Genomic DNA, 22760 nt, shown 5'->3' with positions numbered 1-22760 from the left:
TAGGGTTCCGGGCTTAAGTGTATAATTTCGCGGTTAGGGTTTAGGGCTCAGGGCTCGGGCTTAGGGCTCAGGGCTGGGGCTGGATGTGAGGGTTTAAGGTCCGTTTTTAGGGTTTAAGGGTCACTAGTAGGGTTTAGGGCTCAGAGGTAGGGTTTAGGGTTCCGGGCTCGAGTGTATTATTTCGTTGTTAGGGTTTAGGGCTCAGGGCTCGGGCTTAGGGCTCAGGGCTGGGGCTGGATGTGAGGGTTTAAGGTCCGTTTTTAGGGTTTAAGGGTCACTAGTAGGGTTTAGGGCTCAGAGGTAGGGTTTAGGGTTCCGGGCTCGAGTGTATAATTTCGTTGTTAGGGTTTAGGGCTCAGGGCTCGGGCTTAGGGCTCAGGGCTGGGGCTGGATGTGAGGGTTTAAGGCCCGTTTATAGGGTTTAAGGGCCACTAGTAGGGTTTAGCGCTCAGCGGTAGGGTTTAGGGTTCCGGGCTTAAGTGTATAATTTCGCGGTTAGGGTTTCAGGGCTCGGGATTAGGGCTCAGGGCTGGGGCTGGATGTGAGGGTTTAAGGTCCGTTTTTAGGGGTTAAGGGCCACTAGTAGGGTTTAGGGCTCAGAGGTAGGGTTTAGGGTTCCGGGCTCGAGTGTATAATTTCGTTGTTAGGGTTTAGGGCTCAGGGCTCGGGCTTAGGGCTCAGGGCTGGGGCTGGATGTGAGGGTTTAAGGCCCGTTTTTAGGGTTTAAGGGCCACTAGTAGGGTTTAGGGCTCAGCGGTAGGGTTTAGGGTTCCGGGCTTAAGTGTATAATTTCGCGGTTAGGGTTTCAGGGCTCGGGATTAGGGCTCAGGGCTGGGGCTGGATGTGAGGGTTTAAGGTCCGTTTTTAGGGTTTAAGGGTCACTAGTAGGGTTTAGGGCTCAGAGGTAGGGTTTAGGGTTCCGGGCTCGAGTGTATAATTTCGTTGTTAGGGTTTAGGGCTCAGGGCTCGGGCTTAGGGCTCAGGGCTGGGGCTGGATGTGGGGGTTTAAGGTCCGTTTTTAGGGTTTAAGGGCCACTAGTAGGGTTTAGGGCTCAGAGGTAGGGTTTAGGGTTCCGGGCTCGAGTGTATAATTTCGTTGTTAGGGTTTAGGGCTCAGGGCTCGGGCTTAGGGCTCAGGGCTGGGGCTGGATGTGAGGGTTTAAGGCCCGTTTTTAGGGTTTAAGGGCCACTAGTAGGGTTTAGGGCTCAGCGGTAGGGTTTAGGGTTCCGGGCTTAAGTGTATAATTTCGCGGTTAGGGTTTAGGGCTCAGGGCTCGGGCTTAGGGCTCAGGGCTGGGGCTGGATGTGAGGGTTTAAGGTCCGTTTTTAGGGTTTAAGGGTCACTAGTAGGGTTTAGGGCTCAGAGGTAGGGTTTAGGGTTCCGGGCTCGAGTGTATTATTTCGTTGTTAGGGTTTAGGGCTCAGGGCTCGGGCTTAGGGCTCAGGGCTGGGGCTGGATGTGAGGGTTTAAGGCCCGTTTATAGGGTTAAAGGGCCACTAGTAGGGTTTAGCGCTCAGCGGTAGGGTTTAGGGTTCCGGGCTTAAGTGTATAATTTCGCGGTTAGGGTTTAGGGCTCAGGGCTCGGGCTTAGGGCTCAGGGCTGGGGCTGGATGTGAGGGTTTAAGGTCCGTTTTTAGGGTTTAAGGGTCACTAGTAGGGTTTAGGGCTCAGAGGTAGGGTTTAGGGTTCCGGGCTCGAGTGTATTATTTCGTTGTTAGGGTTTAGGGCTCAGGGCTCGGGCTTAGGGCTCAGGGCTGGGGCTGGATGTGAGGGTTTAAGGTCCGTTTTTAGGGTTTAAGGGTCACTAGTAGGGTTTAGGGCTCAGAGGTAGGGTTTAGGGTTCCGGGCTCGAGTGTATAATTTCGTTGTTAGGGTTTAGGGCTCAGGGCTCGGGCTTAGGGCTCAGGGCTGGGGCTGGATGTGAGGGTTTAAGGCCCGTTTATAGGGTTTAAGGGCCACTAGTAGGGTTTAGCGCTCAGCGGTAGGGTTTAGGGTTCCGGGCTTAAGTGTATAATTTCGCGGTTAGGGTTTCAGGGCTCGGGATTAGGGCTCAGGGCTGGGGCTGGATGTGAGGGTTTAAGGTCCGTTTTTAGGGGTTAAGGGCCACTAGTAGGGTTTAGGGCTCAGAGGTAGGGTTTAGGGTTCCGGGCTCGAGTGTATTATTTCGTTGTTAGGGTTTAGGGCTCAGGGCTCGGGCTTAGGGCTCAGGGCTGGGGCTGGATGTGAGGGTTTAAGGTCCGTTTTTAGGGTTTAAGGGTCACTAGTAGGGTTTAGGGCTCAGAGGTAGGGTTTAGGGTTCCGGGCTCGAGTGTATAATTTCGTTGTTAGGGTTTAGGGCTCAGGGCTCGGGCTTAGGGCTCAGGGCTGGGGCTGGATGTGAGGGTTTAAGGCCCGTTTATAGGGTTTAAGGGCCACTAGTAGGGTTTAGCGCTCAGCGGTAGGGTTTAGGGTTCCGGGCTTAAGTGTATAATTTCGCGGTTAGGGTTTCAGGGCTCGGGATTAGGGCTCAGGGCTGGGGCTGGATGTGAGGGTTTAAGGTCCGTTTTTAGGGGTTAAGGGCCACTAGTAGGGTTTAGGGCTCAGAGGTAGGGTTTAGGGTTCCGGGCTCGAGTGTATAATTTCGTTGTTAGGGTTTAGGGCTCAGGGCTCGGGCTTAGGGCTCAGGGCTGGGGCTGGATGTGAGGGTTTAAGGCCCGTTTTTAGGGTTTAAGGGCCACTAGTAGGGTTTAGGGCTCAGAGGTAGGGTTTAGGGTTCCGGGCTCGAGTGTATAACTTCGTTGTTAGGGTTTAGGGCTCAGGGCTCGGGCTTAGGGCTCAGGGCTGGGGCTGGATGTGAGGGTTTAAGGCCCGTTTTTAGGGTTTAAGGGCCACTAGTAGGGTTTAGGGCTCAGCGGTAGGGTTTAGGGTTCCGGGCTTAAGTGTATAATTTCGCGGTTAGGGTTTAGGGCTCAGGGCTTGGGCTTAGGGCTCAGGGCTGGGGCTGGATGTGAGGGTTTAAGGCCCGTTTATAGGGTTAAAGGGCCACTAGTAGGGTTTAGCGCTCAGCGGTAGGGTTTAGGGTTCCGGGCTTAAGTGTATAATTTCGCGGTTAGGGTTTCAGGGCTCGGGATTAGGGCTCAGGGCTGGGGCTGGATGTGAGGGTTTAAGGTCCGTTTTTAGGGGTTAAGGGCCACTAGTAGGGTTTAGGGCTCAGAGGTAGGGTTTAGGGTTCCGGGCTCGAGTGTATAATTTCGTTGTTAGGGTTTAGGGCTCAGGGCTCGGGCTTAGGGCTCAGGGCTGGGGCTGGATGTGAGGGTTTAAGGCCCGTTTTTAGGGTTTAAGGGCCACTAGTAGGGTTTAGGGCTCAGAGGTAGGGTTTAGGGTTCCGGGCTCGAGTGTATAATTTCGTTGTTAGGGTTTAGGGCTCAGGGCTCGGGCTTAGGGCTCAGGGCTGGGGCTGGATGTGAGGGTTTAAGGCCCGTTTTTAGGGTTTAAGGGCCACTAGTAGGGTTTAGGGCTCAGCGGTAGGGTTTAGGGTTCCGGGCTTAAGTGTATAATTTCGCGGTTAGGGTTTAGGGCTCAGGGCTCGGGCTTAGGGCTCAGGGCTGGGGCTGGATGTGAGGGTTTAAGGTCCGTTTTTAGGGTTTAAGGGTCACTAGTAGGGTTTAGGGCTCAGAGGTAGGGTTTAGGGTTCCGGGCTCGAGTGTATTATTTCGTTGTTAGGGTTTAGGGCTCAGGGCTCGGGCTTAGGGCTCAGGGCTGGGGCTGGATGTGAGGGTTTAAGGCCCGTTTATAGGGTTAAAGGGCCACTAGTAGGGTTTAGCGCTCAGCGGTAGGGTTTAGGGTTCCGGGCTTAAGTGTATAATTTCGCGGTTAGGGTTTAGGGCTCAGGGCTCGGGCTTAGGGCTCAGGGCTGGGGCTGGATGTGAGGGTTTAAGGTCCGTTTTTAGGGTTTAAGGGTCACTAGTAGGGTTTAGGGCTCAGAGGTAGGGTTTAGGGTTCCGGGCTCGAGTGTATTATTTCGTTGTTAGGGTTTAGGGCTCAGGGCTCGGGCTTAGGGCTCAGGGCTGGGGCTGGATGTGAGGGTTTAAGGTCCGTTTTTAGGGTTTAAGGGTCACTAGTAGGGTTTAGGGCTCAGAGGTAGGGTTTAGGGTTCCGGGCTCGAGTGTATAATTTCGTTGTTAGGGTTTAGGGCTCAGGGCTCGGGCTTAGGGCTCAGGGCTGGGGCTGGATGTGAGGGTTTAAGGCCCGTTTATAGGGTTTAAGGGCCACTAGTAGGGTTTAGCGCTCAGCGGTAGGGTTTAGGGTTCCGGGCTTAAGTGTATAATTTCGCGGTTAGGGTTTCAGGGCTCGGGATTAGGGCTCAGGGCTGGGGCTGGATGTGAGGGTTTAAGGTCCGTTTTTAGGGGTTAAGGGCCACTAGTAGGGTTTAGGGCTCAGAGGTAGGGTTTAGGGTTCCGGGCTCGAGTGTATTATTTCGTTGTTAGGGTTTAGGGCTCAGGGCTCGGGCTTAGGGCTCAGGGCTGGGGCTGGATGTGAGGGTTTAAGGTCCGTTTTTAGGGTTTAAGGGTCACTAGTAGGGTTTAGGGCTCAGAGGTAGGGTTTAGGGTTCCGGGCTCGAGTGTATAATTTCGTTGTTAGGGTTTAGGGCTCAGGGCTCGGGCTTAGGGCTCAGGGCTGGGGCTGGATGTGAGGGTTTAAGGCCCGTTTATAGGGTTTAAGGGCCACTAGTAGGGTTTAGCGCTCAGCGGTAGGGTTTAGGGTTCCGGGCTTAAGTGTATAATTTCGCGGTTAGGGTTTCAGGGCTCGGGATTAGGGCTCAGGGCTGGGGCTGGATGTGAGGGTTTAAGGTCCGTTTTTAGGGGTTAAGGGCCACTAGTAGGGTTTAGGGCTCAGAGGTAGGGTTTAGGGTTCCGGGCTCGAGTGTATAATTTCGTTGTTAGGGTTTAGGGCTCAGGGCTCGGGCTTAGGGCTCAGGGCTGGGGCTGGATGTGAGGGTTTAAGGCCCGTTTTTAGGGTTTAAGGGCCACTAGTAGGGTTTAGGGCTCAGAGGTAGGGTTTAGGGTTCCGGGCTCGAGTGTATAACTTCGTTGTTAGGGTTTAGGGCTCAGGGCTCGGGCTTAGGGCTCAGGGCTGGGGCTGGATGTGAGGGTTTAAGGCCCGTTTTTAGGGTTTAAGGGTCACTAGTAGGGTTTAGGGCTCAGAGGTAGGGTTTAGGGTTCCGGGCTCGAGTGTATTATTTCGTTGTTAGGGTTTAGGGCTCAGGGCTCGGGCTTAGGGCTCAGGGCTGGGGCTGGATGTGAGGGTTTAAGGTCCGTTTTTAGGGTTTAAGGGTCACTAGTAGGGTTTAGGGCTCAGAGGTAGGGTTTAGGGTTCCGGGCTTAAGTGTATAATTTCGCGGTTAGGGTTTAGGGCTCAGGGCTTGGGCTTAGGGCTCAGGGCTGGGGCTGGATGTGAGGGTTTAAGGCCCGTTTATAGGGTTAAAGGGCCACTAGTAGGGTTTAGCGCTCAGCGGTAGGGTTTAGGGTTCCGGGCTTAAGTGTATAATTTCGCGGTTAGGGTTTCAGGGCTCGGGATTAGGGCTCAGGGCTGGGGCTGGATGTGAGGGTTTAAGGTCCGTTTTTAGGGGTTAAGGGCCACTAGTAGGGTTTAGGGCTCAGAGGTAGGGTTTAGGGTTCCGGGCTCGAGTGTATAATTTCGTTGTTAGGGTTTAGGGCTCAGGGCTCGGGCTTAGGGCTCAGGGCTGGGGCTGGATGTGAGGGTTTAAGGCCCGTTTTTAGGGTTTAAGGGCCACTAGTAGGGTTTAGGGCTCAGAGGTAGGGTTTAGGGTTCCGGGCTCGAGTGTATAATTTCGTTGTTAGGGTTTAGGGCTCAGGGCTCGGGCTTAGGGCTCAGGGCTGGGGCTGGATGTGAGGGTTTAAGGCCCGTTTTTAGGGTTTAAGGGCCACTAGTAGGGTTTAGGGCTCAGCGGTAGGGTTTAGGGTTCCGGGCTTAAGTGTATAATTTCGCGGTTAGGGTTTAGGGCTCAGGGCTCGGGCTTAGGGCTCAGGGCTGGGGCTGGATGTGAGGGTTTAAGGTCCGTTTTTAGGGTTTAAGGGTCACTAGTAGGGTTTAGGGCTCAGAGGTAGGGTTTAGGGTTCCGGGCTCGAGTGTATTATTTCGTTGTTAGGGTTTAGGGCTCAGGGCTCGGGCTTAGGGCTCAGGGCTGGGGCTGGATGTGAGGGTTTAAGGCCCGTTTTTAGGGTTTAAGGGCCACTAGTAGGGTTTAGGGCTCAGCGGTAGGGTTTAGGGTTCCGGGCTTAAGTGTATAATTTCGCGGTTAGGGTTTAGGGCTCAGGGCTCGGGCTTAGGGCTCAGGGCTGGGGCTGGATGTGAGGGTTTAAGGTCCGTTTTTAGGGTTTAAGGGTCACTAGTAGGGTTTAGGGCTCAGAGGTAGGGTTTAGGGTTCCGGGCTCGAGTGTATTATTTCGTTGTTAGGGTTTAGGGCTCAGGGCTCGGGCTTAGGGCTCAGGGCTGGGGCTGGATGTGAGGGTTTAAGGCCCGTTTATAGGGTTAAAGGGCCACTAGTAGGGTTTAGCGCTCAGCGGTAGGGTTTAGGGTTCCGGGCTTAAGTGTATAATTTCGCGGTTAGGGTTTAGGGCTCAGGGCTCGGGCTTAGGGCTCAGGGCTGGGGCTGGATGTGAGGGTTTAAGGTCCGTTTTTAGGGTTTAAGGGTCACTAGTAGGGTTTAGGGCTCAGAGGTAGGGTTTAGGGTTCCGGGCTCGAGTGTATTATTTCGTTGTTAGGGTTTAGGGCTCAGGGCTCGGGCTTAGGGCTCAGGGCTGGGGCTGGATGTGAGGGTTTAAGGTCCGTTTTTAGGGTTTAAGGGTCACTAGTAGGGTTTAGGGCTCAGAGGTAGGGTTTAGGGTTCCGGGCTCGAGTGTATAATTTCGTTGTTAGGGTTTAGGGCTCAGGGCTCGGGCTTAGGGCTCAGGGCTGGGGCTGGATGTGAGGGTTTAAGGCCCGTTTATAGGGTTTAAGGGCCACTAGTAGGGTTTAGCGCTCAGCGGTAGGGTTTAGGGTTCCGGGCTTAAGTGTATATTTCGCGGTTAGGGTTTCAGGGCTCGGGATTAGGGCTCAGGGCTGGGGCTGGATGTGAGGGTTTAAGGTCCGTTTTTAGGGGTTAAGGGCCACTAGTAGGGTTTAGGGCTCAGAGGTAGGGTTTAGGGTTCCGGGCTCGAGTGTATAATTTCGTTGTTAGGGTTTAGGGCTCAGGGCTCGGGCTTAGGGCTCAGGGCTGGGGCTGGATGTGAGGGTTTAAGGCCCGTTTTTAGGGTTTAAGGGCCACTAGTAGGGTTTAGGGCTCAGAGGTAGGGTTTAGGGTTCCGGGCTCGAGTGTATAATTTCGTTGTTAGGGTTTAGGGCTCAGGGCTCGGGCTTAGGGCTCAGGGCTGGGGCTGGATGTGAGGGTTTAAGGCCCGTTTTTAGGGTTTAAGGGCCACTAGTAGGGTTTAGGGCTCAGAGGTAGGGTTTAGGGTTCCGGGCTCGAGTGTATAATTTCGTTGTTAGGGTTTAGGGCTCAGGGCTCGGGCTTAGGGCTCAGGGCTGGGGCTGGATGTGAGGGTTTAAGGCCCGTTTTTAGGGTTTAAGGGCCACTAGTAGGGTTTAGGGCTCAGCGGTAGGGTTTAGGGTTCCGGGCTTAAGTGTATAATTTCGCGGTTAGGGTTTAGGGCTCAGGGCTTGGGCTTAGGGCTCAGGGCTGGGGCTGGATGTGAGGGTTTAAGGTCCGTTTTTAGGGTTTAAGGGTCACTAGTAGGGTTTAGGGCTCAGAGGTAGGGTTTAGGGTTCCGGGCTCGAGTGTATAATTTCGTTGTTAGGGTTTAGGGCTCAGGGCTCGGGCTTAGGGCTCAGGGCTGGGGCTGGATGTGAGGGTTTAAGGCCCGTTTATAGGGTTTAAGGGCCACTAGTAGGGTTTAGCGCTCAGCGGTAGGGTTTAGGGTTCCGGGCTTAAGTGTATAATTTCGCGGTTAGGGTTTCAGGGCTCGGGATTAGGGCTCAGGGCTGGGGCTGGATGTGAGGGTTTAAGGTCCGTTTTTAGGGGTTAAGGGCCACTAGTAGGGTTTAGGGCTCAGAGGTAGGGTTTAGGGTTCCGGGCTCGAGTGTATAATTTCGTTGTTAGGGTTTAGGGCTCAGGGCTCGGGCTTAGGGCTCAGGGCTGGGGCTGGATGTGAGGGTTTAAGGCCCGTTTTTAGGGTTTAAGGGCCACTAGTAGGGTTTAGGGCTCAGAGGTAGGGTTTAGGGTTCCGGGCTCGAGTGTATAACTTCGTTGTTAGGGTTTAGGGCTCAGGGCTCGGGCTTAGGGCTCAGGGCTGGGGCTGGATGTGAGGGTTTAAGGCCCGTTTTTAGGGTTTAAGGGTCACTAGTAGGGTTTAGGGCTCAGAGGTAGGGTTTAGGGTTCCGGGCTCGAGTGTATTATTTCGTTGTTAGGGTTTAGGGCTCAGGGCTCGGGCTTAGGGCTCAGGGCTGGGGCTGGATGTGAGGGTTTAAGGTCCGTTTTTAGTGTTTAAGGGTCACTAGTAGGGTTTAGGGCTCAGAGGTAGGGTTTAGGGTTCCGGGCTTAAGTGTATAATTTCGCGGTTAGGGTTTAGGGCTCAGGGCTTGGGCTTAGGGCTCAGGGCTGGGGCTGGATGTGAGGGTTTAAGGCCCGTTTATAGGGTTAAAGGGCCACTAGTAGGGTTTAGCGCTCAGCGGTAGGGTTTAGGGTTCCGGGCTTAAGTGTATAATTTCGCGGTTAGGGTTTCAGGGCTCGGGATTAGGGCTCAGGGCTGGGGCTGGATGTGAGGGTTTAAGGTCCGTTTTTAGGGGTTAAGGGCCACTAGTAGGGTTTAGGGCTCAGAGGTAGGGTTTAGGGTTCCGGGCTCGAGTGTATAATTTCGTTGTTAGGGTTTAGGGCTCAGGGCTCGGGCTTAGGGCTCAGGGCTGGGGCTGGATGTGAGGGTTTAAGGCCCGTTTTTAGGGTTTAAGGGCCACTAGTAGGGTTTAGGGCTCAGAGGTAGGGTTTAGGGTTCCGGGCTCGAGTGTATAATTTCGTTGTTAGGGTTTAGGGCTCAGGGCTCGGGCTTAGGGCTCAGGGCTGGGGCTGGATGTGAGGGTTTAAGGCCCGTTTTTAGGGTTTAAGGGCCACTAGTAGGGTTTAGGGCTCAGCGGTAGGGTTTAGGGTTCCGGGCTTAAGTGTATAATTTCGCGGTTAGGGTTTAGGGCTCAGGGCTCGGGCTTAGGGCTCAGGGCTGGGGCTGGATGTGAGGGTTTAAGGTCCGTTTTTAGGGTTTAAGGGTCACTAGTAGGGTTTAGGGCTCAGAGGTAGGGTTTAGGGTTCCGGGCTCGAGTGTATTATTTCGTTGTTAGGGTTTAGGGCTCAGGGCTCGGGCTTAGGGCTCAGGGCTGGGGCTGGATGTGAGGGTTTAAGGCCCGTTTTTAGGGTTTAAGGGCCACTAGTAGGGTTTAGGGCTCAGAGGTAGGGTTTAGGGTTCCGGGCTCGAGTGTATAATTTCGTTGTTAGGGTTTAGGGCTCAGGGCTCGGGCTTAGGGCTCAGGGCTGGGGCTGGATGTGAGGGTTTAAGGCCCGTTTTTAGGGTTTAAGGGCCACTAGTAGGGTTTAGGGCTCAGCGGTAGGGTTTAGGGTTCCGGGCTTAAGTGTATAATTTCGCGGTTAGGGTTTAGGGCTCAGGGCTTGGGCTTAGGGCTCAGGGCTGGGGCTGGATGTGAGGGTTTAAGGCCCGTTTTTAGGGTTTAAGGGCCACTAGTAGGGTTTAGGGCTCAGCGGTAGGGTTTAGGGTTCCGGGCTTAAGTGTATAATTTCGCGGTTAGGGTTTAGGGCTCAGGGCTCGGGCTTAGGGCTCAGGGCTGGGGCTGGATGTGAGGGTTTAAGGTCCGTTTTTAGGGTTTAAGGGTCACTAGTAGGGTTTAGGGCTCAGAGGTAGGGTTTAGGGTTCCGGGCTCGAGTGTATTATTTCGTTGTTAGGGTTTAGGGCTCAGGGCTCGGGCTTAGGGCTCAGGGCTGGGGCTGGATGTGAGGGTTTAAGGCCCGTTTATAGGGTTAAAGGGCCACTAGTAGGGTTTAGCGCTCAGCGGTAGGGTTTAGGGTTCCGGGCTTAAGTGTATAATTTCGCGGTTAGGGTTTAGGGCTCAGGGCTCGGGCTTAGGGCTCAGGGCTGGGGCTGGATGTGAGGGTTTAAGGCCCGTTTTTAGGGTTTAAGGGCCACTAGTAGGGTTTAGGGCTCAGCGGTAGGGTTTAGGGTTCCGGGCTTAAGTGTATAATTTCGCGGTTAGGGTTTAGGGCTCAGGGCTCGGGCTTAGGGCTCAGGGCTGGGGCTGGATGTGAGGGTTTAAGGTCCGTTTTTAGGGTTTAAGGGTCACTAGTAGGGTTTAGGGCTCAGAGGTAGGGTTTAGGGTTCCGGGCTCGAGTGTATAACTTCGTTGTTAGGGTTTAGGGCTCAGGGCTCGGGCTTAGGGCTCAGGGCTGGGGCTGGATGTGAGGGTTTAAGGCCCGTTTTTAGGGTTTAAGGGTCACTAGTAGGGTTTAGGGCTCAGAGGTAGGGTTTAGGGTTCCGGGCTCGAGTGTATTATTTCGTTGTTAGGGTTTAGGGCTCAGGGCTCGGGCTTAGGGCTCAGGGCTGGGGCTGGATGTGAGGGTTTAAGGCCCGTTTTTAGGGTTTAAGGGCCACTAGTAGGGTTTAGGGCTCAGAGGTAGGGTTTAGGGTTCCGGGCTCGAGTGTATAACTTCGTTGTTAGGGTTTAGGGCTCAGGGCTCGGGCTTAGGGCTCAGGGCTGGGGCTGGATGTGAGGGTTTAAGGCCCGTTTTTAGGGTTTAAGGGCCACTAGTAGGGTTTAGGGCTCAGAGGTAGGGTTTAGGGTTCCGGGCTCGAGTGTATAATTTCGTTGTTAGGGTTTAGGGCTCAGGGCTCGGGCTTAGGGCTCAGGGCTGGGGCTGGATGTGAGGGTTTAAGGCCCGTTTATAGGGTTAAAGGGCCACTAGTAGGGTTTAGGGCTCAGAGGTAGGGTTTAGGGTTCCGGGCTCGAGTGTATAATTTCGTTGTTAGGGTTTAGGGCTCAGGGCTCGGGCTTAGGGCTCAGGGCTGGGGCTGGATGTGAGGGTTTAAGGCCCGTTTATAGGGTTAAAGGGCCACTAGTAGGGTTTAGCGCTCAGCGGTAGGGTTTAGGGTTCCGGGCTTAAGTGTATAATTTCGCGGTTAGGGTTTCAGGGCTCGGGATTAGGGCTCAGGGCTGGGGCTGGATGTGAGGGTTTAAGGTCCGTTTTTAGGGGTTAAGGGCCACTAGTAGGGTTTAGGGCTCAGAGGTAGGGTTTAGGGTTCCGGGCTCGAGTGTATAATTTCGTTGTTAGGGTTTAGGGCTCAGGGCTCGGGCTTAGGGCTCAGGGCTGGGGCTGGATGTGAGGGTTTAAGGCCCGTTTTTAGGGTTTAAGGGCCACTAGTAGGGTTTAGGGCTCAGAGGTAGGGTTTAGGGTTCCGGGCTCGAGTGTATAACTTCGTTGTTAGGGTTTAGGGCTCAGGGCTCGGGCTTAGGGCTCAGGGCTGGGGCTGGATGTGAGGGTTTAAGGCCCGTTTTTAGGGTTTAAGGGTCACTAGTAGGGTTTAGGGCTCAGAGGTAGGGTTTAGGGTTCCGGGCTCGAGTGTATTATTTCGTTGTTAGGGTTTAGGGCTCAGGGCTCGGGCTTAGGGCTCAGGGCTGGGGCTGGATGTGAGGGTTTAAGGTCCGTTTTTAGGGTTTAAGGGTCACTAGTAGGGTTTAGGGCTCAGAGGTAGGGTTTAGGGTTCCGGGCTCGAGTGTATAATTTCGTTGTTAGGGTTTAGGGCTCAGGGCTCGGGCTTAGGGCTCAGGGCTGGGGCTGGATGTGAGGGTTTAAGGCCCGTTTTTAGGGTTTAAGGGCCACTAGTAGGGTTTAGGGCTCAGAGGTAGGGTTTAGGGTTCCGGGCTCGAGTGTATAACTTCGTTGTTAGGGTTTAGGGCTCAGGGCTCGGGCTTAGGGCTCAGGGCTGGGGCTGGATGTGAGGGTTTAAGGCCCGTTTTTAGGGTTTAAGGGTCACTAGTAGGGTTTAGGGCTCAGAGGTAGGGTTTAGGGTTCCGGGCTCGAGTGTATTATTTCGTTGTTAGGGTTTAGGGCTCAGGGCTCGGGCTTAGGGCTCAGGGCTGGGGCTGGATGTGAGGGTTTAAGGCCCGTTTTTAGGGTTTAAGGGCCACTAGTAGGGTTTAGGGCTCAGAGGTAGGGTTTAGGGTTCCGGGCTCGAGTGTATAACTTCGTTGTTAGGGTTTAGGGCTCAGGGCTCGGGCTTAGGGCTCAGGGCTGGGGCTGGATGTGAGGGTTTAAGGCCCGTTTTTAGGGTTTAAGGGTCACTAGTAGGGTTTAGGGCTCAGAGGTAGGGTTTAGGGTTCCGGGCTCGAGTGTATTATTTCGTTGTTAGGGTTTAGGGCTCAGGGCTCGGGCTTAGGGCTCAGGGCTGGGGCTGGATGTGAGGGTTTAAGGCCCGTTTTTAGGGTTTAAGGGCCACTAGTAGGGTTTAGGGCTCAGAGGTAGGGTTTAGGGTTCCGGGCTCGAGTGTATAACTTCGTTGTTAGGGTTTAGGGCTCAGGGCTCGGGCTTAGGGCTCAGGGCTGGGGCTGGATGTGAGGGTTTAAGGCCCGTTTTTAGGGTTTAAGGGCCACTAGTAGGGTTTAGGGCTCAGAGGTAGGGTTTAGGGTTCCGGGCTCGAGTGTATAATTTCGTTGTTAGGGTTTAGGGCTCAGGGCTCGGGCTTAGGGCTCAGGGCTGGGGCTGGATGTGAGGGTTTAAGGCCCGTTTATAGGGTTAAAGGGCCACTAGTAGGGTTTAGGGCTCAGAGGTAGGGTTTAGGGTTCCGGGCTCGAGTGTATAATTTCGTTGTTAGGGTTTAGGGCTCAGGGCTCGGGCTTAGGGCTCAGGGCTGGGGCTGGATGTGAGGGTTTAAGGCCCGTTTATAGGGTTAAAGGGCCACTAGTAGGGTTTAGCGCTCAGCGGTAGGGTTTAGGGTTCCGGGCTTAAGTGTATAATTTCGCGGTTAGGGTTTCAGGGCTCGGGATTAGGGCTCAGGGCTGGGGCTGGATGTGAGGGTTTAAGGTCCGTTTTTAGGGGTTAAGGGCCACTAGTAGGGTTTAGGGCTCAGAGGTAGGGTTTAGGGTTCCGGGCTCGAGTGTATAATTTCGTTGTTAGGGTTTAGGGCTCAGGGCTCGGGCTTAGGGCTCAGGGCTGGGGCTGGATGTGAGGGTTTAAGGCCCGTTTTTAGGGTTTAAGGGTCACTAGTAGGGTTTAGGGCTCAGAGGTAGGGTTTAGGGTTCCGGGCTCGAGTGTATAATTTCGTTGTTAGGGTTTAGGGCTCAGGGCTCGGGCTTAGGGCTCAGGGCTGGGGCTGGATGTGAGGGTTTAAGGCCCGTTTTTAGGGTTTAAGGGCCACTAGTAGGGTTTAGGGCTCAGAGGTAGGGTTTAGGGTTCCGGGCTCGAGTGTATAACTTCGTTGTTAGGGTTTAGGGCTCAGGGCTCGGGCTTAGGGCTCAGGGCTGGGGCTGGATGTGAGGGTTTAAGGCCCGTTTTTAGGGTTTAAGGGTCACTAGTAGGGTTTAGGGCTCAGAGGTAGGGTTTAGGGTTCCGGGCTCGAGTGTATTATTTCGTTGTTAGGGTTTAGGGCTCAGGGCTCGGGCTTAGGGCTCAGGGCTGGGGCTGGATGTGAGGGTTTAAGGCCCGTTTTTAGGGTTTAAGGGCCACTAGTAGGGTTTAGGGCTCAGAGGTAGGGTTTAGGGTTCCGGGCTCGAGTGTATAACTTCGTTGTTAGGGTTTAGGGCTCAGGGCTCGGGCTTAGGGCTCAGGGCTGGGGCTGGATGTGAGGGTTTAAGGCCCGTTTTTAGGGTTTAAGGGCCACTAGTAGGGTTTAGGGCTCAGAGGTAGGGTTTAGGGTTCCGGGCTCGAGTGTATAACTTCGTTGTTAGGGTTTAGGGCTCAGGGCTCGGGCTTAGGGCTCAGGGCTGGGGCTGGATGTGAGGGTTTAAGGCCCGTTTTTAGGGTTTAAGGGTCACTAGTAGGGTTTAGGGCTCAGAGGTAGGGTTTAGGGTTCCGGGCTCGAGTGTATTATTTCGTTGTTAGGGTTTAGGGCTCAGGGCTCGGGCTTAGGGCTCAGGGCTGGGGCTGGATGTGAGGGTTTAAGGCCCGTTTTTAGGGTTTAAGGGCCACTAGTAGGGTTTAGGGCTCAGAGGTAGGGTTTAGGGTTCCGGGCTCGAGTGTATAACTTCGTTGTTAGGGTTTAGGGCTCAGGGCTCGGGCTTAGGGCTCAGGGCTGGGGCTGGATGTGAGGGTTTAAGGCCCGTTTTTAGGGTTTAAGGGCCACTAGTAGGGTTTAGGGCTCAGAGGTAGGGTTTAGGGTTCCGGGCTCGAGTGTATTATTTCGTTGTTAGGGTTTAGGGCTCAGGGCTCGGGCTTAGGGCTCAGGGCTGGGGCTGGATGTGAGGGTTTAAGGCCCGTTTATAGGGTTTAAGGGTCACTAGTAGGGTTTAGGGCTCAGAGGTAGGGTTTAGGGTTCCGGGCTCGAGTGTATAATTTCGTTGTTAGGGTTTAGGGCTCAGGGCTCGGGCTTAGGGCTCAGGGCTGGGGCTGGATGTGAGGGTTTAAGGCCCGTTTTTAGGGTTTAAGGGCCACTAGTAGGGTTTAGGGCTCAGAGGTAGGGTTTAGGGTTCCGGGCTCGAGTGTATAATTTCGTTGTTAGGGTTTAGGGCTCAGGGCTCGGGCTTAGGGCTCAGGGCTGGGGCTGGATGTGAGGGTTTAAGGCCCGTTTATAGGGTTAAAGGGCCACTAGTAGGGTTTAGGGCTCAGAGGTAGGGTTTAGGGTTCCGGGCTCGAGTGTATAACTTCGTTGTTAGGGTTTAGGGCTCAGGGCTCGGGCTTAGGGCTCAGGGCTGGGGCTGGATGTGAGGGTTTAAGGCCCGTTTTTAGGGTTTAAGGGCCACTAGTAGGGTTTAGGGCTCAGAGGTAGGGTTTAGGGTTCCGGGCTCGAGTGTATAACTTCGTTGTTAGGGTTTAGGGCTCAGGGCTCGGGCTTAGGGCTCAGGGCTGGGGCTGGATGTGAGGGTTTAAGGCCCGTTTTTAGGGTTTAAGGGTCACTAGTAGGGTTTAGGGCTCAGAGGTAGGGTTTAGGGTTCCGGGCTCGAGTGTATAATTTCGTTGTTAGGGTTTAGGGCTCAGGGCTCGGGCTTAGGGCTCAGGGCTGGGGCTGGATGTGAGGGTTTAAGGCCCGTTTTTAGGGTTTAAGGGCCACTAGTAGGGTTTAGGGCTCAGAGGTAGGGTTTAGGGTTCCGGGCTCGAGTGTATAACTTCGTTGTTAGGGTTTAGGGCTCAGGGCTCGGGCTTAGGGCTCAGGGCTGGGGCTGGATGTGAGGGTTTAAGGCCCGTTTTTAGGGTTTAAGGGTCACTAGTAGGGTTTAGGGCTCAGAGGTAGGGTTTAGGGTTCCGGGCTCGAGTGTATAATTTCGTTGTTAGGGTTTAGGGCTCAGGGCTCGGGCTTAGGGCTCAGGGCTGGGGCTGGATGTGAGGGTTTAAGGCCCGTTTATAGGGTTAAAGGGCCACTAGTAGGGTTTAGCGCTCAGAGGTAGGGTTTAGGGTTCCGGGCTCGAGTGTATTATTTCGTTGTTAGGGTTTAGGGCTCAGGGCTCGGGCTTAGGGCTCAGGGCTGGGGCTGGATGTGAGGGTTTAAGGCCCGTTTTTAGGGTTTAAGGGCCACTAGTAGGGTTTAGGGCTCAGAGGTAGGGTTTAGGGTTCCGGGCTCGAGTGTATAACTTCGTTGTTAGGGTTTAGGGCTCAGGGCTCGGGCTTAGGGCTCAGGGCTGGGGCTGGATGTGAGGGTTTAAGGCCCGTTTTTAGGGTTTAAGGGTCACTAGTAGGGTTTAGGGCTCAGAGGTAGGGTTTAGGGTTCCGGGCTCGAGTGTATTATTTCGTTGTTAGGGTTTAGGGCTCAGGGCTCGGGCTTAGGGCTCAGGGCTGGGGCTGGATGTGAGGGTTTAAGGCCCGTTTATAGGGTTAAAGGGCCACTAGTAGGGTTTAGCGCTCAGCGGTAGGGTTTAGGGTTCCGGGCTCGAGTGTATAATTTCGTTGTTAGGGTTTAGGGCTCAGGGCTCGGGCTTAGGGCTCAGGGCTGGGGCTGGATGTGAGGGTTTAAGGCCCGTTTTTAGGGTTTAAGGGTCACTAGTAGGGTTTAGGGCTCAGAGGTAGGGTTTAGGGTTCCGGGCTCGAGTGTATAATTTCGTTGTTAGGGTTTAGGGCTCAGGGCTCGGGCTTAGGGCTCAGGGCTGGGGCTGGATGTGAGGGTTTAAGGCCCGTTTTTAGGGTTTAAGGGCCACTAGTAGGGTTTAGGGCTCAGAGGTAGGGTTTAGGGTTCCGGGCTCGAGTGTATAACTTCGTTGTTAGGGTTTAGGGCTCAGGGCTCGGGCTTAGGGCTCAGGGCTGGGGCTGGATGTGAGGGTTTAAGGTCCGTTTTTAGGGTTTAAGGGTCACTAGTAGGGTTTAGGGCTCAGAGGTAGGGTTTAGGGTTCCGGGCTCGAGTGTATTATTTCGTTGTTAGGGTTTAGGGCTCAGGGCTCGGGCTTAGGGCTCAGGGCTGGGGCTGGATGTGAGGGTTTAAGGTCCGTTTTTAGGGTTTAAGGGTCACTAGTAGGGTTTAGGGCTCAGAGGTAGGGTTTAGGGTTCCGGGCTCGAGTGTATAATTTCGTTGTTAGGGTTTAGGGCTCAGGGCTCGGGCTTAGGGCTCAGGGCTGGGGCTGGATGTGAGGGTTTAAGGCCCGTTTATAGGGTTTAAGGGCCACTAGTAGGGTTTAGCGCTCAGCGGTAGGGTTTAGGGTTCCGGGCTTAAGTGTATAATTTCGCGGTTAGGGTTTCAGGGCTCGGGATTAGGGCTCAGGGCTGGGGCTGGATGTGAGGGTTTAAGGTCCGTTTTTAGGGGTTAAGGGCCACTAGTAGGGTTTAGGGCTCAGAGGTAGGGTTTAGGGTTCCGGGCTCGAGTGTATAATTTCGTTGTTAGGGTTTAGGGCTCAGGGCTCGGGCTTAGGGCTCAGGGCTGGGGCTGGATGTGAGGGTTTAAGGCCCGTTTATAGGGTTAAAGGGCCACTAGTAGGGTTTAGCGCTCAGCGGTAGGGTTTAGGGTTCCGGGCTTAAGTGTATAATTTCGCGGTTAGGGTTTAGGGCTCAGGGCTTGGGCTTAGGGCTCAGGGCTGGGGCTGGATGTGAGGGTTTAAGGCCCGTTTTTAGGGTTTAAGGGCCACTAGTAGGGTTTAGGGCTCAGAGGTAGGGTTTAGGGTTCCGGGCTCGAGTGTATAACTTCGTTGTTAGGGTTTAGGGCTCAGGGCTCGGGCTTAGGGCTCAGGGCTGGGGCTGGATGTGAGGGTTTAAGGCCCGTTTTTAGGGTTTAAGGGCCACTAGTAGGGTTTAGGGCTCAGAGGTAGGGTTTAGGGTTCCGGGCTCGAGTGTATAACTTCGTTGTTAGGGTTTAGGGCTCAGGGCTCGGGCTTAGGGCTCAGGGCTGGGGCTGGATGTGAGGGTTTAAGGCCCGTTTTTAGGGTTTAAGGGCCACTAGTAGGGTTTAGGGCTCAGAGGTAGGGTTTAGGGTTCCGGGCTCGAGTGTATAATTTCGTTGTTAGGGTTTAGGGCTCAGGGCTCGGGCTTAGGGCTCAGGGCTGGGGCTGGATGTGAGGGTTTAAGGCCCGTTTATAGGGTTAAAGGGCCACTAGTAGGGTTTAGGGCTCAGAGGTAGGGTTTAGGGTTCCGGGCTCGAGTGTATAATTTCGTTGTTAGGGTTTAGGGCTCAGGGCTCGGGCTTAGGGCTCAGGGCTGGGGCTGGATGTGAGGGTTTAAGGCCCGTTTATAGGGTTAAAGGGCCACTAGTAGGGTTTAGCGCTCAGCGGTAGGGTTTAGGGTTCCGGGCTTAAGTGTATAATTTCGCGGTTAGGGTTTAGGGCTCAGGGCTCGGGCTTAGGGCTCAGGGCTGGGGCTGGATGTGAGGGTTTAAGGCCCGTTTATAGGGTTAAAGGGCCACTAGTAGGGTTTAGCGCTCAGCGGTAGGGTTTAGGGTTCCGGGCTCGAGTGTATAACTTCGTTGTTAGGGTTTAGGGCTCAGGGCTCGGGCTTAGGGCTCAGGGCTGGGGCTGGATGTGAGGGTTTAAGGCCCGTTTTTAGGGTTTAAGGGCCACTAGTAGGGTTTAGGGCTCAGAGGTAGGGTTTAGGGTTCCGGGCTCGAGTGTATAACTTCGTTGTTAGGGTTTAGGGCTCAGGGCTCGGGCTTAGGGCTCAGGGCTGGGGCTGGATGTGAGGGTTTAAGGTCCGTTTTTAGGGTTTAAGGGTCACTAGTAGGGTTTAGGGCTCAGAGGTAGGGTTTAGGGTTCCGGGCTCGAGTGTATTATTTCGTTGTTAGGGTTTAGGGCTCAGGGCTCGGGCTTAGGGCTCAGGGCTGGGGCTGGATGTGAGGGTTTAAGGCCCGTTTATAGGGTTAAAGGGCCACTAGTAGGGTTTAGCGCTCAGCGGTAGGGTTTAGGGTTCCGGGCTCGAGTGTATAATTTCGTTGTTAGGGTTTAGGGCTCAGGGCTCGGGCTTAGGGCTCAGGGCTGGGGCTGGATGTGAGGGTTTAAGGCCCGTTTTTAGGGTTTAAGGGTCACTAGTAGGGTTTAGGGCTCAGAGGTAGGGTTTAGGGTTCCGGGCTCGAGTGTATAATTTCGTTGTTAGGGTTTAGGGCTCAGGGCTCGGGCTTAGGGCTCAGGGCTGGGGCTGGATGTGAGGGTTTAAGGCCCGTTTTTAGGGTTTAAGGGCCACTAGTAGGGTTTAGGGCTCAGAGGTAGGGTTTAGGGTTCCGGGCTCGAGTGTATAACTTCGTTGTTAGGGTTTAGGGCTCAGGGCTCGGGCTTAGGGCTCAGGGCTGGGGCTGGATGTGAGGGTTTAAGGTCCGTTTTTAGGGTTTAAGGGTCACTAGTAGGGTTTAGGGCTCAGAGGTAGGGTTTAGGGTTCCGGGCTCGAGTGTATTATTTCGTTGTTAGGGTTTAGGGCTCAGGGCTCGGGCTTAGGGCTCAGGGCTGGGGCTGGATGTGAGGGTTTAAGGTCCGTTTTTAGGGTTTAAGGGTCACTAGTAGGGTTTAGGGCTCAGAGGTAGGGTTTAGGGTTCCGGGCTCGAGTGTATAATTTCGTTGTTAGGGTTTAGGGCTCAGGGCTCGGGCTTAGGGCTCAGGGCTGGGGCTGGATGTGAGGGTTTAAGGCCCGTTTATAGGGTTTAAGGGCCACTAGTAGGGTTTAGCGCTCAGCGGTAGGGTTTAGGGTTCCGGGCTTAAGTGTATAATTTCGCGGTTAGGGTTTCAGGGCTCGGGATTAGGGCTCAGGGCTGGGGCTGGATGTGAGGGTTTAAGGTCCGTTTTTAGGGGTTAAGGGCCACTAGTAGGGTTTAGGGCTCAGAGGTAGGGTTTAGGGTTCCGGGCTCGAGTGTATAATTTCGTTGTTAGGGTTTAGGGCTCAGGGCTCGGGCTTAGGGCTCAGGGCTGGGGCTGGATGTGAGGGTTTAAGGCCCGTTTATAGGGTTAAAGGGCCACTAGTAGGGTTTAGCGCTCAGCGGTAGGGTTTAGGGTTCCGGGCTTAAGTGTATAATTTCGCGGTTAGGGTTTAGGGCTCAGGGCTCGGGCTTAGGGCTCAGGGCTGGGGCTGGATGTGAGGGTTTAAGGCCCGTTTATAGGGTTAAAGGGCCACTAGTAGGGTTTAGCGCTCAGCGGTAGGGTTTAGGGTTCCGGGCTCGAGTGTATAACTTCGTTGTTAGGGTTTAGGGCTCAGGGCTCGGGCTTAGGGCTCAGGGCTGGGGCTGGATGTGAGGGTTTAAGGCCCGTTTTTAGGGTTTAAGGGCCACTAGTAGGGTTTAGGGCTCAGAGGTAGGGTTTAGGGTTCCGGGCTCGAGTGTATAACTTCGTTGTTAGGGTTTAGGGCTCAGGGCTCGGGCTTAGGGCTCAGGGCTGGGGCTGGATGTGAGGGTTTAAGGCCCGTTTTTAGGGTTTAAGGGCCACTAGTAGGGTTTAGGGCTCAGAGGTAGGGTTTAGGGTTCCGGGCTCGAGTGTATAACTTCGTTGTTAGGGTTTAGGGCTCAGGGCTCGGGCTTAGGGCTCAGGGCTGGGGCTGGATGTGAGGGTTTAAGGTCCGTTTTTAGGGTTTAAGGGTCACTAGTAGGGTTTAGGGCTCAGAGGTAGGGTTTAGGGTTCCGGGCTCGAGTGTATTATTTCGTTGTTAGGGTTTAGGGCTCAGGGCTCGGGCTTAGGGCTCAGGGCTGGGGCTGGATGTGAGGGTTTAAGGTCCGTTTTTAGGGTTTAAGGGTCACTAGTAGGGTTTAGGGCTCAGAGGTAGGGTTTAGGGTTCCGGGCTCGAGTGTATAATTTCGTTGTTAGGGTTTAGGGCTCAGGGCTCGGGCTTAGGGCTCAGGGCTGGGGCTGGATGTGAGGGTTTAAGGCCCGTTTATAGGGTTTAAGGGCCACTAGTAGGGTTTAGCGCTCAGCGGTAGGGTTTAGGGTTCCGGGCTTAAGTGTATAATTTCGCGGTTAGGGTTTCAGGGCTCGGGATTAGGGCTCAGGGCTGGGGCTGGATGTGAGGGTTTAAGGTCCGTTTTTAGGGGTTAAGGGCCACTAGTAGGGTTTAGGGCTCAGAGGTAGGGTTTAGGGTTCCGGGCTCGAGTGTATAATTTCGTTGTTAGGGTTTAGGGCTCAGGGCTCGGGCTTAGGGCTCAGGGCTGGGGCTGGATGTGAGGGTTTAAGGCCCGTTTATAGGGTTAAAGGGCCACTAGTAGGGTTTAGCGCTCAGCGGTAGGGTTTAGGGTTCCGGGCTTAAGTGTATAATTTCGCGGTTAGGGTTTAGGGCTCAGGGCTTGGGCTTAGGGCTCAGGGCTGGGGCTGGATGTGAGGGTTTAAGGCCCGTTTTTAGGGTTTAAGGGCCACTAGTAGGGTTTAGGGCTCAGAGGTAGGGTTTAGGGTTCCGGGCTCGAGTGTATAACTTCGTTGTTAGGGTTTAGGGCTCAGGGCTCGGGCTTAGGGCTCAGGGCTGGGGCTGGATGTGAGGGTTTAAGGCCCGTTTTTAGGGTTTAAGGGCCACTAGTAGGGTTTAGGGCTCAGAGGTAGGGTTTAGGGTTCCGGGCTCGAGTGTATAACTTCGTTGTTAGGGTTTAGGGCTCAGGGCTCGGGCTTAGGGCTCAGGGCTGGGGCTGGATGTGAGGGTTTAAGGCCCGTTTTTAGGGTTTAAGGGCCACTAGTAGGGTTTAGGGCTCAGAGGTAGGGTTTAGGGTTCCGGGCTCGAGTGTATAATTTCGTTGTTAGGGTTTAGGGCTCAGGGCTCGGGCTTAGGGCTCAGGGCTGGGGCTGGATGTGAGGGTTTAAGGCCCGTTTATAGGGTTAAAGGGCCACTAGTAGGGTTTAGGGCTCAGAGGTAGGGTTTAGGGTTCCGGGCTCGAGTGTATAATTTCGTTGTTAGGGTTTAGGGCTCAGGGCTCGGGCTTAGGGCTCAGGGCTGGGGCTGGATGTGAGGGTTTAAGGCCCGTTTATAGGGTTAAAGGGCCACTAGTAGGGTTTAGCGCTCAGCGGTAGGGTTTAGGGTTCCGGGCTTAAGTGTATAATTTCGCGGTTAGGGTTTAGGGCTCAGGGCTCGGGCTTAGGGCTCAGGGCTGGGGCTGGATGTGAGGGTTTAAGGCCCGTTTATAGGGTTAAAGGGCCACTAGTAGGGTTTAGCGCTCAGCGGTAGGGTTTAGGGTTCCGGGCTCGAGTGTATAACTTCGTTGTTAGGGTTTAGGGCTCAGGGCTCGGGCTTAGGGCTCAGGGCTGGGGCTGGATGTGAGGGTTTAAGGCCCGTTTTTAGGGTTTAAGGGCCACTAGTAGGGTTTAGGGCTCAGAGGTAGGGTTTAGGGTTCCGGGCTCGAGTGTATAACTTCGTTGTTAGGGTTTAGGGCTCAGGGCTCGGGCTTAGGGCTCAGGGCTGGGGCTGGATGTGAGGGTTTAAGGCCCGTTTTTAGGGTTTAAGGGCCACTAGTAGGGTTTAGGGCTCAGAGGTAGGGTTTAGGGTTCCGGGCTCGAGTGTATAACTTCGTTGTTAGGGTTTAGGGCTCAGGGCTCGGGCTTAGGGCTCAGGGCTGGGGCTGGATGTGAGGGTTTAAGGCCCGTTTTTAGGGTTTAAGGGCCACTAGTAGGGTTTAGGGCTCAGAGGTAGGGTTTAGGGTTCCGGGCTCGAGTGTATAATTTCGTTGTTAGGGTTTAGGGCTCAGGGCTCGGGCTTAGGGCTCAGGGCTGGGGCTGGATGTGAGGGTTTAAGGCCCGTTTATAGGGTTAAAGGGCCACTAGTAGGGTTTAGCGCTCAGCGGTAGGGTTTAGGGTTCCGGGCTCGAGTGTATAATTTCGTTGTTAGGGTTTAGGGCTCAGGGCTCGGGCTTAGGGCTCAGGGCTGGGGCTGGATGTGAGGGTTTAAGGCCCGTTTTTAGGGTTTAAGGGCCACTAGTAGGGTTTAGGGCTCAGAGGTAGGGTTTAGGGTTCCGGGCTCGAGTGTATAATTTCGTTGTTAGGGTTTAGGGCTCAGGGCTCGGGCTTAGGGCTCAGGGCTGGGGCTGGATGTGAGGGTTTAAGGCCCGTTTATAGGGTTAAAGGGCCACTAGTAGGGTTTAGGGCTCAGAGGTAGGGTTTAGGGTTCCGGGCTCGAGTGTATAATTTCGTTGTTAGGGTTTAGGGCTCAGGGCTCGGGCTTAGG

The sequence above is a fragment of the Lissotriton helveticus genome, chromosome 1_1 (genome assembly GCF_964261635.1).
Source record: "Lissotriton helveticus chromosome 1_1, aLisHel1.1, whole genome shotgun sequence".
Lineage (NCBI taxonomy): Eukaryota > Metazoa > Chordata > Amphibia > Caudata > Salamandridae > Lissotriton > Lissotriton helveticus.
The sequence above is the reverse complement of the archived record's forward strand: the minus strand, read 5'-3'. Positions refer to the sequence as shown.